This window comes from Montipora capricornis, chromosome 2, assembly GCF_036669925.1.
Source record: "Montipora capricornis isolate CH-2021 chromosome 2, ASM3666992v2, whole genome shotgun sequence".
NCBI lineage: Eukaryota > Metazoa > Cnidaria > Anthozoa > Scleractinia > Acroporidae > Montipora > Montipora capricornis.
The window spans coordinates 67,196,040-67,211,650 of NC_090884.1; the positions used below are offsets into that span (position 1 = coordinate 67,196,040).

The window sequence follows — 15,611 nt, forward strand, 5'->3', positions numbered from 1 at the left end:
ACGGTAAATGCGTAGATGTAAGAGAATTAACTGCGTAAATTGGAAGGAAAAAGTGCGTGTAAGTGAAGACAAGTTCATGCAAAGTTGAGCAATCGTTAGTGTATGTTCTTAATCAAGGTACGTTAGGGCAAAGAATAATTCCCAAATATCGATTGTATCAGTGAGGTGGCAGGTGCCATTTGCAGAAAGATGAGGCTGGGGGGGGGGGGGGGGGGAAGGAGGGGAGGAGAGGGGAGATATTCGTGAAAATTTGTAACCGTACGTTTTCAACTTAGTAACCGTTCATTTTACAAATTGGCTAAAAATGGCGGATCCGTTATCGCTTCTTCGCCAATACAACATCAACAAAAAGGAGATAATAGAAAGAGCTGGTGAAATTATATTCGACGAGTTTTCATTTCCGAGGACAGCTAAGACGAATTATGTCATCTTCAAGTAAGTAGAATGAGGGTATTGGTTCGATGGCCTGCTTCTTTTGTCGACTTCAACGACTGTTCGGCCATGTAAATGCTAAATTTATCTGCATGTGTTTTTTTTAGATCGCAGCCCAAGGAATACTACACTTTGGAGTCGTTGCTGTTTCTCTTAAAGAATGTGCACCTATCACATCCAATTTATGTCCAACGTGCAGCGGTGAGCTTTAGAATAAATGCGAAATATGTAACTTGATCGATTATGGAAATGTGCGATGTTTTGATTTTAACTTGCGGTTTTATGTAAGCGCTATGGTTACTCTTGATGCAGAGTTTTCCTGTCTGTTCCATTTGAGTAATTTAAGGCCAATTATTTGACAAAAAAGTCGTCTTAAGATAGCATACTTTAATTAAGTTTAGCAAGCCCAACAGCGATGATATTAACAATAACCAGTAGACTGTAAACAATAGATTACGGCAAAATTGGACAGATGTATTAAATCGTCTGACACTTTGCCAATTATCCAAAAGAAAAATTAAGAATATTAACATAAGCAGCCTTATTGGGGGTGATTGCGACAACTTCATTTCACTTCTTTTTGGAAACTATCATAGATTATTCTTGTATTGTGCATTAAGCTTTGTATTGCCTTGTCGCGTTAGAGTCTCCAGGTCAAATAAGCAAGAAAAAAAATTCATCAATCGACCATCATATTTTTACTCTCAAAGACCAGGTCAACTTCTCTGCCTGCATTGAAAAACATTCAACAGTAATTTTCTCACAAGGGAAAGAAAAACAGTAGACAACTATTTTTATCTTTATCATTGCAATCAATCAGCAAAATTCTACATACATTCTGCAGGTCAAATAAACAAGAAGAAAATTCACCAGTCAACCATAATATTTTTACTCTCAAAGACCAGGTCAACTTCTCTGTCTGCATTGAAAACATTCAACAGCAATTTTCTCGCAACAGAAAGAAAAACAGCAGAAAACTATTTTTGTTTTATCATTGTGATCGATCAGCAAAAATGTAGATTTCATCGGTAGTAGCCAAAACGCAGGGTCAGGGTTGCTTATTAAAATTTTTGTCATTATCCTCCTGTACTGTTATTTGCAAATGTTTGGCATCTTTCCTTCATTTATGGTTCCCTGCTAGCAGAGATCTCTTTTCATTTGTGTTCACTGTGCTGACAAGTACAGGAAAAGAGGCCGCTGCCGTGGGTCGAAACTCATTGTGTTGAGCATGCGTGGTGGTTACTTAGCAACCAAATCCTCATGTGGTACTACAAGTTGCGTGGGCTCACTTAACAACAACTGAAATTATACTGTAAAGAAAGGCACGGGACACAGCGGGCTCAAGTCCAGTCAGCAAACATATCATGGGGCATGCGGTTTGAAGAGTGCCATCCAAGGTTGTGGACGGCGGTTGGATCAAATTGAGTTTTAACCCTTTCAGAGGTCTCTTTTCCTGTACTCGTTAGCCCAGCGAAAGCAAAAAGAAAAGAGACCTCCACTAGCAGGGAACATTTATGGTGGAAATTAGTCAAAAGAATAAGGAACATAGATGTACGGAAGCTAAAAAAGGGACATCTTAGTTTGTTTTTCAAAATTAAGAGTTCCTCCTCAGACCTCCTCAGACCTCCTCAGACCCGTGCTGCTATCACCACTGGAAAAAGTTCCTTGTAGGCTATGGAAAGAGATACCTGAGGGGTTGCCCAAGAACCAAAAAACCATGTACCAGAGATGAGTAGCACAATCATGATGTACATTTGGGAAACCAGTATCTTGAACGAACACTTCAGGCCATATCTCCGCTCGTAAAAAGAGCTAGCCACTCACATTTTGCAGATATGCTTCTTACATATTAAGTAACATTTACTGTGTAGATTAACGAAATCGGTCGCTTAAGTTTAGAATAAACAGATTCGGTTGTCCACTTTGGGGACCAAAAATGGCGCGTCACGCGTAACACGCAAACTAGTAAGACAAGCACAACAAGGTTCTTCAGACGGCTTGTACTTTATTCCTCACAACGAAATCGACAACATATTTCACATACACAATGTTGCAACCAGTAAATAAAAAAAACTGTGGTTAATTTCTCACCAATGAGAGAAAAGAGGGCGAAAAGCACAACAGTCTTGAGCGTCACGCTCCTAAAATCTTCAGTGCTGTTTTTGCAATTTGCGTCTGTAACCTATGGATGTTTTGTGGTTAGGCAGAATAAAATATGGTTCGAGAATGCTCATTTGTGGTAGTTGCTTTGGAGAAAGTTTTACCGAAAATTTCTCAGTACATGAGAAGCCAGAGCATTTTTTCTCAGTCTGAAACACATCGTCCCCCATTACAATTTGCATTAGAACCAAAGCACAGCTTCGCAAAATGTCCTCTGTAGCTTGCTTGTCCAAGCTCACATTACGAATCCCAAAGAAAAACAGAATGCTCATCTCATGTACAAATTACTCGCCAAAGCTCAGAAAGAAACAATTCAAATTGTGAAAGAACGAGACCTCTTTGTGAGTCTGAAACACTTCTTGACGTTCAGAGGTTGACAAAGCGAATTTAGAGCACGAAAGAACCAAAAGTTTCCCCTTGCAGATCGGCCATTACGTTTCGAAACGTTCCCTCAGAGCAAGCTTTGCTACCAGGCCTTGACTTGTTTTTATCCAGTTAAACCAGTTTTTACGGACTTCAGCCGATTTTGCCTGATTTTGCCCGGTGTTTTGCAATCCACGTGGAAAATTTCGCGGGAATTTCTCAATTGCGAGTCAAGAGAAGCATATAATCAACTCTGAAATTAACATTTCTGTAATGTCAAAAGTTTAAAATAAGAATAACTCGGGTTATTTAACAAAAATTTTTAGGGTAATCTAGGCAAAATGAGGAAATTACCATGCTCGCAAGGGGTCATGGGTAAATTTAAAATTGCTTATTTTTGATCCATCAGTACAAAAAAAATTTCAAATTACATTAAGATATCAGCTTAAGAGGCTATTTGATTTTGTCAGGTTCCTTTTAATCCAATTTTATGACAGCATGAAAAATTTTGCAAAATTTCACTATGTTACGCAAATGTACATCATGACTGTGCTACTCATCCAGAGGAGAAGGCACCAAAGCCCAGGGACCCTGATGCATCCAAAATCACCTCAACGTCAGGGGACGGTTCCAAGCCAGGGAAGAGCCAGAAGCTTACCCCATTCCAGGAGGACAAAAACGTATGCCACCATTCGAGATCCAAGCAAAATTCCTGTTGATGTGGATAGGGTGGTCTCATTCGAAAGCAACATAACAAATCTATCATTCGATGCAAGAAAGTCCTGCCGGGCCAAACTATTTTGGCTGCATGTTGTAGGTGGCCAATTAGAGACTCTAACTGGCAACAGTTGCACCACTTCCTAGCACGCCACTCACTGACTAGCATGCACATTGCTTCCAAGGTTTCAGCAGGAAGTCTAGCAACATGTTGGTTAGAGTCCAGTTCAATGCTCAGGACAACCATGACAGAAGAAGGCCCCACACATTTGAGGGGGTGAAATGGTAAACCCAACCTGCTGAAGAGCTCCTTAACCGTTGTCTTTCGGATTACACCAAAGCTATTGATGTGAAGACCGGGCAGGGGAGGATGATCAAAGGGGCCAGCTACCTTGCCAAGGGATACTTTGTTCGCCAAATAAGAATCTACGACTCATGGATGTAAAATAGGCAGAAGGTTTGTTTCTAAGAGTTGATTTGAGCCTGCGAGGTTGAAAATAGCCTACCCGAAACCCTGACTTATGCCTTCCAACACAACGAAACTAGAGCTGATTAGGGTGGTGGCTGAGTTCGAGAGCAAACTGATCCACTTGGAGTGGGGTGACTGCAGAGGCTGGAGGTAATGTGCAGAGCAGAGGCAGTGAAGGGAGAACCAGAGATGAAGGCCCCCCTGAAAATGTGAAACGGGAAATAAACAATAATAGTAGACAGAAGGAAATATACTACATATCTACATGTATCAGCTAGTTTATTATAGCTTGATCCTATATATGCATACATATAGCTGAACTTAAAGGACCTTAGTCACCCACTTTACATTGCGAGCCTTTGTTGTTGTTGTTATCCGGGAAATTGAAGCGTCTACTTCCATATATGGGCAAGTATCAATGAGTTATTTTAAAAAGAGATATTTTAAAAAAAGTAAATACGGGGTGGTGCAGAGAAGGAGCTGCCAAAGAAAATGTGCACTCCAGCAATGTGGTCCAGGGTGAAATCCTGGAATTGACACATGCAGTTCAATGTTTGAACTTTAAACTTCTAGTCACTGGCAATGTTATTATAAATACTGATGTTTCTCTTGATGTGTTGTCATCAGTTAGTCTCCTAAGGTGTTTTTGATAGTTCTTTAATAATGACTTGTCAGTAGACATTGTCCAATAAGTGATTTTTGGTTCTCTATTTACAGGGTACAAAGATTCCTGTTGTTAGGTTACCCGACAGAAAGGTACAGTCATGCATTTCTCAACTTCAAAAAATGATAAAAATCTATACCGGTAATGTATTTTTTTTAATGTAATCTATTTTTCTCTTAACTTTACAATGCACTCCTTATTGTTGACATAGTTTAATGAAGATTCCTGTCAATAAACACACAAATTCAATGTATATGATGTATTTACTTTTCAGGGATTACTCAGCTACCTCAATGGAGAGACAGGTAAATTCTTAAACCATTATATATATTTGTAAATTAATTAAAGTATTTAGGCTCTGACTGTTACTGCAGCTTAGTACCTATTGTTCATGCACATAAATTTCATGACATTCTGTTATCATCATCATTATTATTGTTGTTGTTGTTATTATTATTATTATTATTATTATTATTATTATTATTATTATCATTATTATCAGGTCAGGGACCGAGGCAAAGCAGTGTTAATGATATGCCTGCAAAGTTTGAATACCATCTTCTCACAGGTTGTTCTGTTCACAGAAAGTCGAGATTTATTATTATTATTATTATTATAGTAGTAGTAGTAGTAGTAGTAGTAGTAGTAGTGCATTTTTGTAGAGTAGCTTGATTATGCAACCCATTCCTAAATATTGCTACCACTTAAATTTAGTTTTGATAATACACCCTACAATTTGCCCGATTTTCAACAGACACTTCAAGTAGCATTGACAAGAGTGTTCCACTGGAGATGCCTAACCAGCGCTCAGCTGCAGCACAAGCACAAGGTAAAAAATCCTTTAAGGTTCAACAGCCAAGTAATACATGTATGCTGTGCAGGTCAATTACAACCTGTTCCCTTGAGCAATGAAAGAGTACCAAGGACTCCTTGCGCATTGAATATGTACATGTACTACAACCATCAGAAAGTTTCTTTGGTGCATACAGATTGATAAAGGGAAAATATTGTCACTAAATGTTGTGGTCATCTTGGGAGATGAATACTGAAAAGGTCACATGTTATCAGTTGTTTGCATAGGAAAGGGTAAATGAGACTTTGGGATGTTGTGATTTGGAGTGGTAGTAGATAGAGTGGTAATAGCACAGCTTTGGTTTTGGTCACCATATGACTGTACATACGTCCACCATGTCAATGTGACCAGTATCACGTGACAATATTGTGGGCTCGAGTTTAGAGCTCATGGAGCTGGCCAAACTCCAGCTAGTTTATTACACGTAACATGAGAATTTTATTCCGTAAAGCTCATAATTTTGTATAAATCTGTATGCTTTATTTTCACATGTGGAAAATCAGAATGGCGTACAGCTATTTCACATGAGGAAGTATAACCAATCAACGATAGCGTAAAGGCGTTTCCATGCCAATCACTCGTGCATCTCGCGCAAATCGTACTTTGTTATTGAATTAAATGAAATTTGCATTTGGTTCTATTGTTATTGAGTTTTTGTTTCTAATTTGCGTTCAGAAAACTATTTTAATGAAAATTGTCGTCTTATGTGTAATAAACAGTTCACGACATAGAAAGTGCTTTGTACAGGGTTTTATTCACTCGTTGTTTGTGTCAAAAACCCTCACTCGCTTGTTCCTCGCTCGTTCGGGTTTTTGACGCCAACAACTCGTGAATAAAACCCCGTACGCCGCACTTTCTATGACGTAAACTATATTTATGGCCTACATCTTCAATATTGGACATCCATGTCATGGTTAATTGACACCTGTCAAAACAAGGTATCCACTGACCAGTATCATATGACCATTATAACACACTCAAGTTTAGAGCTCATTGAGGTCAGCTGCTTTTTTTTCAAGAGTTGACCGCTGACCAGGTACTGGATTTTGACTGGATTGCAGGCTCAAGCCAGGTTAACTTACTGTCAGAATAAATAACCCAGGAGCTCTGATTTTAGGCTTGGCTGAATCTAAATATTAGAACTTCAATAAAACACTCAAGTTTTATTCAAGAGTGGCAGTAAGATAGAGTGGTAATAAGGCCAAATATAATTTAGGCAAAGTTTTCCCTCCCTCCCATGTTCTAATAATAGCATACATTCCACACACTGGTGTCAGTGATGTGTTGACGGGTGCCTGGGAGGTGGACTTTGGCTCAGTTGCAATGGTGACCTCCTTGCTGCTGAGGAGAGCGTTGCCTGAGCCTCTTTTGCAACCTTTATGGCACCTACCCTCTAGTAAATTGGTGTAGTGTTTTAGTAAAATGTTAAAAAGTCGGAAACAAGACTTATCATGAATAATTTGCATTTTGCATTTTTGAAAAAACAGCAAAATGAGCCGGAGATGATTCAGGAGGTGGGGAATTCAAGAAACCAAGAGTTGAGGTCAGAGTATCGTGCTACGTGTATATAGTATGATGAAAAAGTTCTTGAATTTAAAAGCAAGTGTTGGTACTGTTTTGTAAACCTTGGTATGGTAGTCATACTACATCACCAAGTGATGGTTGGGTGAGCACAGTAGTTAGGAGCAGAAACCAGTGGAAATGAATAGCCTGTGAATGGGTTTCCTTGGCCTGTGGCCTGACAGTAGATGGAAACTGCTTTTATCTCTGGTAACGTTTGAAGCATAAAAGGTAGTTAAGTCAGTTTGGTTTTGTTACCAAAGCTAAACTATGTTTCATGTGCTTATCTTTTGCAGACAGAACAGCTACGGCTTGATAAGGTAAATTTTGTCAAATATTTTTTCAAAGTTATAATAATAATTATTTGATGTTGAGATACCAAATTGTTTAACAAGGAAGTTTAAGTGTCACCTTTGTGTTTCCTGAGGAATTTTTAAGAATCTCAGTGATGCACACCCAATTTTAGGTCATCCAGTCCAGTTGTCAATTGAAACTGGTTAATGACGCAGAATGTTTTTAGATGTTATATTTGACAGTGATAATTATATGCAATGCTTGTTCTACCTTGTGTACCAACTTCTCATCAGTTTCAATTCATGGATTCATAGAAAAGGTTGGAGGCTCGGCTTGAAGGTCACAAGGAGGGGACTGTTACCACTGAACAAATCAGGTACAGTTTTCTTTTAAAGGAGTAAAATCTTACTTTAACCCATTGACTCCTGAGGGTTCCCCATTGAGGAGTAAAATCATCTGGCGTTATGCACCAGTCAAAGTAAACCCCCCCCCAACCCAGGCCATAGTGGGGAATTGGAATTTGCAGTCTGTGAAACAGAGAAAATAGTCCACCCCTCTGGGGAAATATGTTTGGTCCAATGTCCCTACCCTCAGGAACATGTGAGTACGTACTAAAACGTGAAAGGAACAAAATAATAATTTAATGCTCTTTACAAATCACCTTTCCTTGAATGGGAAATTTTGTGAAACAAAACTCTCTGGATGTGCATTGTGACCTGAAAACTTTGCAAAGCATTTTGTTTTGCACATATACAGGACTAATCAGCTCAATGGAAACGCAAGAAAAAAAGGTAATGTATGCAAAATTACCATGAGGCCCGAAAAAGAAACTGCTGATCAACGGATCGTGAAGTCCCCGCTTACTCCCGGTCTCGTAGGCGAAGATCGTGAATTTGTGCGCACTTCCAGCCTGCAGGGGGATCAAAGTCGAGTGAAAATAAGTTTAAGTCCCCGCAATTCGCTGCTATGGCCTGGGTTGGGGGGGGGGGGGGGGGAATTTACTTTGACTGCTGCATTAGACAGAGTAAAATAACAAGTATGGCTGGTTTAGGGGTGAAAGGGTTAATACTAATATCAATATAACACTGTAGATGTCTCGCATATTATGAATGTAGTGACCAGTTTGTGTAATTTCCCTTGACCTTGTATGCCATCTGATCAGTGGACAATGATCATGTATCAAGTGATTTTGCAGCGTTTGTTAGTTTGGAAAGCTTGTTTACCCTCAAATACCTTTTATAGGTCTTTGAGTGATGCCATGTCAGTTGAGAAGATTGCAGCCATCAAGGCTAAGCGTCTTGCAAAAAAAAGGACCACGATTAAAGTTGATGACGATTTGGAAGCTGGGGCTTTGGTAAGTACCAAAAATCATTTCAAGAGGAAGGAGGAGACAAATAATTTGTCAACTCCAAAATGATGATAATAATACATGACAATATTATAATATTAATTTATTATGCAGTTGAGTTTCTCTCTTGCCTTTGTTCTTCTGGTTTGCGTTGTTTTGAATTGAAGCTTTCTTAATTATATATATCTCCAAATACTGTAGTGTAATTATTTTAAATTTTTATTAGGAACAAAGGTTTTTTGTAGACGCAGAAGTTGATGTTACAAGAGACATAGTGAGTCGTGAGCGGCCTTTGCGAACAAGGACCTCTGTGTTGCAGAGCTCTGGAAAGGTTTGTGTTAATCATTGGCAAATATGTGCATGAAATTGACTCAGAAAAGTAAAATGTGCCAGAAAACCCTGACCAGAACTTTTTGAAAGTTCGCATTTACTTGTGCTCTCATTCAACATCATACTTTTGAAGTTAAAGGTAAAAGTAGAGCTGCTTAAAAATTAATTGTGCTAAAATGAAATAAAATGGAAAAGAGGAAGAAAAAGGTGAGGGAATTCACTCACTCACTCACTATCCTTTATGATGTCAGTTATCCACTGAACTGCGGGTCTGACATTGCATGGCCATTTCCCTTCTCCATAAAATGCGGTTGTTTACATCCTCTGGGATTAGTCCAGATAACTGGAGGTCCTTTCTCAGGACCTCCTGGTTAAACATGAAAGGAGAGCATGGATATGTGGGGATAAAAGTAAGCAGTCAGGAAAAGTAGAAACTTTAAAATAAAATGATTTAACAAACGTCTTGTTTATACTGAGATGTGTAACTACCAGTGGCATGTTGTCATGTAAAAGACAGTTGGCCAATCTCGTAATCTTAGCTAGTCCATTTCTTTCCCATGTTTATTTGGGCATGATGCATGTTTGTTTCATTTTGTCAATTGATGAGATACTCTGAGAATAAATTCCATAATGTCTGCTTTATTTTGCAGCAATTCCTAAAGAATGTGTTAGCCATACTGCAATCAGTAAAAGCTCAGGAGGAAGGAAAAGTCAAGAACTTACAGAATCAAGACCCTTTTGCTAATACACCAGTACGTTTTAAGATGGCAGTCTCCCTTTTTAGTGTTGTCAGTGGTAGACATTTTTCGAGCAATTAACTTTTCATCATTTTTATTTCTTTGTCATTCATGTTTGTTGCACAGGAAGTCAAGAAAAAGCCAGCTACCCCAGTACCATACAACAGATATGATCAGGAGAGATTTAGAGGGAAAGAAGGTAACTTACCTTTTACCAACCAAATCGTGACTGTGTAACAGCAAATAATAATGTTGTGGTATGTTATTTGGTAAATTTGCTTCAACACAAGGTCGTTTTGTGGGTGCTAGGTCTCATATGCAAGCTAATGAGGGTGTTGCCAAATAACAGTTACTACAAAGAGAGTTTATGTTAAATAAATTGTGTGCTTGATGCTCCATGAACAATGTTTTTGTTCCGTACAGAAACTGAGGGATTCAAAATTGACACAATGGGAACATACCATGGTCTTAGTTTGGAATCTGTGAAGGTAGTGTGTAACAAAATTAATTATTTTATTGTCTCTGTTGTTCTACGTCAAGAGCACTGGTCAGTTAAATTCTACTAAAAAGAACTGTGTCTAACTCTATTACATTAAATGTAGCTTCAGCTTCCATTTGAATTTACAGAATCCAAAATGTTATACAGGTCAGTCTATATATTTAGCAACTGCTAAATGTTAAAGAGGATGAATGAGAGTTACAAATTTGACAATTGTTTCAATTTATTTTCCAGGAAGGAGTTCAAAAGCCTGCCAAAAGAGTGTTACCTAGTCCTTCTCCTCATACACAACCTAACAAGTCTCCAAGACCTCGTAAGTGTGACAAGTTATTGAAGGGCCCTCTGACGTTTACAAGTGAGCAGCATTAGTGCATCGTATTCACAAACTCAGGATGAAGATAGACAGATTATAAATTAATGTGATACAAAACTGTCTCGAATATTGCAAAGTTCTAATTTAACATTAGCATCAAGTGTCCAGGCCCACTGTTTTTTCTTTTTTGTAGTGCAAAACATTTTAACCAACAAAATTAAACTAAAAGTTTATTGAAATGAACAGATATTTTTCCCAGATGTATAAGGTTTTTTTTTTTTTTCATTTGCGATGTGCTTCATGATAGAAGATCTAAGGAAGGTTGTATACTACAACATTTTTAATCACTTACAGTAACAGTGAGACATTGTAATATGGTACAGCATTTACTGCCTAGATCGGAAAAATAACATTGACACAACCATCTCATTGTGTTCACTCTTTATTTTGTTTTAGTCCCACCAAAGCCTGCAAACGAGGTGAGACTACAAATGTAATATGTTACAAGTTACTTTTTTTGTCACTAATTGAATGCAGGAACTGTAAGCCATATTTTCCCTCATTTTTCTATAAAGTTTAGATGGGTGGGGAGTGCTGCAGTTAAATTTGGCATCAACTCAATGGATTGCTGAGGAAATCTATGAATTGTGTGCTGTGTAGAGATTCAAAGTGTCTATGTGCCAGATTTTGGTATTGCTTGTTTCCTTCCAGAATCTCGAACACCAATCATAATAATTCCTGCTGGTGCAACTTCACTGATATCACTGTTCAATGCACAGGACCTTCTGCAAGATTTCAAGTGAGACTATTTTCTCATTGTATTAATAACTGAATGACAACCTCATACCAAAAGGTCCCATTCTTAGTAATCCAGAGAACTTCTCCTTTTCAATCTTTCTCAAGGCCTGTGCAATTTTGGACAGACCAAATCGGAATCATTGAACACATCCTTGAACATCATCTAAATTATATTATGTGATGTCATAGTCTTAACACTTTGATTCCTGACTTTTCAACTATCATATATCATATATATCATATCATATATCTTTATTTACCCTCGGATTTTTAGAGTAGCTTGGTGTAGCAAATTTCTCCGAGCATTTACCCTCCCAACATCACAGAAGACAGACCGGGAACTACATGCCCTACTCTTTGCGACAAGTGTGCGGGTTCTTAAATACATCCCACAGGATTACGAACATTGAAGGGTTGTGAGACGGGACCCTCCGGCTTAGCGTCCTTGTCCGAGAAGACTAGATCTGTCTAACCATTTGCAGATGTAATTACAAAGGCAGTACTTTCTCCTCAGTTATTTAAAGACCCTGAGTGTTGGTCCGGCCGGAGTTGAACTCACGACCTCCCGCGTGACAGCCCGTGCTCAACCAACTGAGCCACCGGTGCGCGGTGGCTAACTTAGAAAAAAAATATGTAGTTTTAGAAAATAAATTGTTTTGGATTAGAAGGGCCAAGGGACAAAAATTCATTTAACAACTGCCTGTGAGGAAACCATTCAAATTTATTTGGGCTAGCAGAAGTCATGTGAGGGTCCCACCTAAGGAAGTAGCTAACAGAACTCTCAATTCTGCTCTTACAATACTCAAACTGAGAGCATCTGCTGTAGGCTACTTTCACTCACTGCAATCACCTGTTGTATGCTAATTTCACCAACTGTTGTCATTCTTTAAGGTTTGTGAGTTCTGAGGAGAAGAAGGCACAGGGTGTGAGACGTGAGAATGAGGTCCTTATTCAGCGAAGGAAGGAGATTCACCAGGCCCAAGCTGCACCTGGAGCCACGCCAACAACAGTGACTGTTCCATACAGAGTGATTGACAACCCAGCCCGTCTCCAACACAATGACTGGTATGTTAGTGATTAACTTTACACATTGTACTTCCCTGGATTGCAGCCATTCTTTCGCTTCGCAATGCAAAAATATATAGCAGCATCATTCATGTGCAAGCAGAAATGATGCAACGTTCACCAAGAACAATAACATTGTTATTGCTTCGGTGCACGTGGTTCGGGTAGAGCTGCATTTCAATGGCTGGGAGAGCTGCCATAATGTTTCTCCACTTCCCTTTTCCTCTGCTTAGCCTTACTGGTACTTACCAAGCCAGGTACACAGAAATAATGCCAGCGTTTGCTTGCTTCCACAGGAGTCGTGTTGTAGCAGTTTTTGTGCAAGGGCCTGCATGGCAGTTCAAAGGATGGCCATACACCTCACCAGTTGATATTTTCTCAAAAAGTAGGGTTGTTATCTAAATCATTATTTTTACTATTTTGATATGATTGTTATCATTGTTATTTCCCAAAGCTTGTTTACTTAGTCTGCCATGATGTATTCGATTTCCAAACAAAAGGAAACAGCTTGTGTAGTTCTGTTTTCAATGAGATTGACTTTGAATTTGTTGTGTTGCAGTCAAGGGTTTCTATCTAAAATATGACGAGATGAAGACGGACCCAAATGTTCAAAAATGGGATGTGCAAATTCTAACAGTACGTCAGTTTCTTTTCAAAATATTGAATATTGTGCGGCATTTGTGCGGTGCTGCAGGGTTATCCTTGTTAATATTCGTTTCATCTGACAACTTTAGATCAGTCGAAATAAAAGACATTTGGATAAAGCTTCTATCATCCGATTCTGGGAAATTCTTGACAAGTAAGTGAATATGTTATAGGTAATTTTATACAATTTTTCCAAAATATAATCGTGGACAAAATTTCTTGGGACAGTGAAGCAAAACGACGATTTTCTCAATTACTTCCAAAAGCAGTGCCGTATTACAAAGGGGCTTAATGGAGGATTTACAGTACTTGACTGCAGTGATTTTCCTGACTTTCAGTTCATTTCATTTCATTTTTTTACTTAACTCTTAACTCAAGATTGTTGAAACATCAGTCCTAAATAACAGTCCTTACCCGGCGGATCAAATTCCTTCAATTATGCCATTCCTGGGTTCAAACCTTGGAGAATTCTGTTCGGAGTAAGGTGTGGTTAAAACGAGCAATTTAGGACCTATTTCGATTGTTCCAGAATCAATAGTTTCAAGATTTTCTACTTTTTTTGTCTTCTCTTTTAAAGTGTGCATATCGAGTAAATCGTCCGTCTATCAGCAACTTCTGGTTCAGTTTTAATCTTTATTTTTCTTTTTGCGTCAGATTTATGATCAAGCACAAATCACACCGGCGCTTCTGAGCTCAAATATTTTCCTCAAATTGAGGCTACTAAGGGATCAGTGTAATGGGACTACTGATGCTGTATTACCACGGATAACGAATGTCTATGTGCGGAACGGAAGTCATTTCAATCATTAACGAAGCCCAAGAAGACCTGAGCTTGCAGCGACGTGAACAATTCTCTTTGTGCTCATGTTAATTAATGTCGACAGTAAATTAAAAAACGAAACACTAGACTTACTACATAACAACGTAGCCGTGACGAAACCTTTTTTCCACTGAAATTGTTGCCTTTGTTACTAATACCGTACGAAGGAGATCACGAGCTTCTGACAACGAATAAACAAATGGTAGCCAGTTTCCTTAGACCTGGTTATTTCTTAATTTTCATGTAAGTCCTCCATCTTTACAGTGTAATTTGGCGTAACCATAGTGATTGTGCATTGGTTGGCTGGAAGAGCAATGTTTGGCAGAAAAGCTGTGAGGGTCGAGAAAAAGATTTTTGAAAAATGGTAGGAAATGTGGGAAATGACTAGGCTCCTGTTAATCGACCTCCTGTCCTGAGGCTTATAAAGCGGCCTTGCGCAAGACGACGGCGACGGCAACGGCGACGGCAACGACAACGCCATGAAACAAAAGCTCTGCAGTCCCCGCACGTGCGTACGCGTAAGGAGCTTAAGCATGCGCGTTTTTAGACGCTAACGGCAACTGGAAGAGAACATTTCGCGTGCCAGGACGGAGATGTCTCCCAGATATTATACCGATCATCTGTAATGAAGAAAAGATACTTAGCTATGTGATTGTGGTTGTGTGACGACAAGTTAAAAGGGACAACAGCTCACTTCCGGTTGCCGTCCGCGTGTCAAAAACGCTCGTGCTTAAGCTCCCTGTTCTCGAACGTGTCCCGCCGGTCCTCTTCCTGATAACCATCTGAAATGACCAAATTTGTGGCTACATGTATGTAGAGGACACGAGCACCTGTCGATAAATTTTCAAATTTTACTCCAAACAGCCGCACTTATTCCTGAAGTGTTGATCCACGTTTTACATGCGGAATGACTTAGACTAATTGCGAAATTACTACAAACGTACGTAGCCGTCGTTGTCGTCCTTGTGTGAGTTTGTAAAGAAGCGGCTACTGCAACAGGGGCACCCAACGTAAATTTTCGGAAAATATCTGTTCGGAAGACGATTTGAGATCTAGAATTTTCGGATCATTTGTTGCAAAATTTATTGCTTGCCTGCCTCTCCAAGAATTTTCGAACATCTGAAAAATGGTATAATTGTCCATTTTTAACGGATTTTTACCTTAAAAAGGTCACCTATAATTTTCGGGAGCCTTTTTTCTGGCTGAAATTTTCGAAAAAGTAAATTTTGATCCCTATAATTTTCGGAAATCCGAACAGATGAAAAATTTTTAGGGGATAAAAATATGCCTATATGTACTGTTTATGTACTAAAATACGTTTAACAAAGCTTTGTTTAAGTGGTTTTGAACTATATATTCTCGTTGGGTGCCCCTGCTGCAACGGCACAAAACAGTAATAATCATTAATTAGGGAGCTTAAGCAAGCGCGTTTTTGAGACGCGGACGGCAACCGGAAGTGAGCTGTTTTCCCTTTACCTTGTCTTCACACAATCACATTTACATTGCTAAGTATCTTTTGTTCATTAGAGATGATTAGTATAAAA

At 38.9% G+C, this 15,611-nt stretch overlaps 1 pseudogene; it reads left to right on the forward strand.

Moving 5' to 3' along the window:
- The first annotated feature begins 304 nt into the window (after window positions 1-304).
- Window positions 305-14,947, forward strand: LOC138038200 (parafibromin-like; annotated as a pseudogene).
- The last annotated feature ends 664 nt before the right edge of the window (window positions 14,948-15,611 follow it).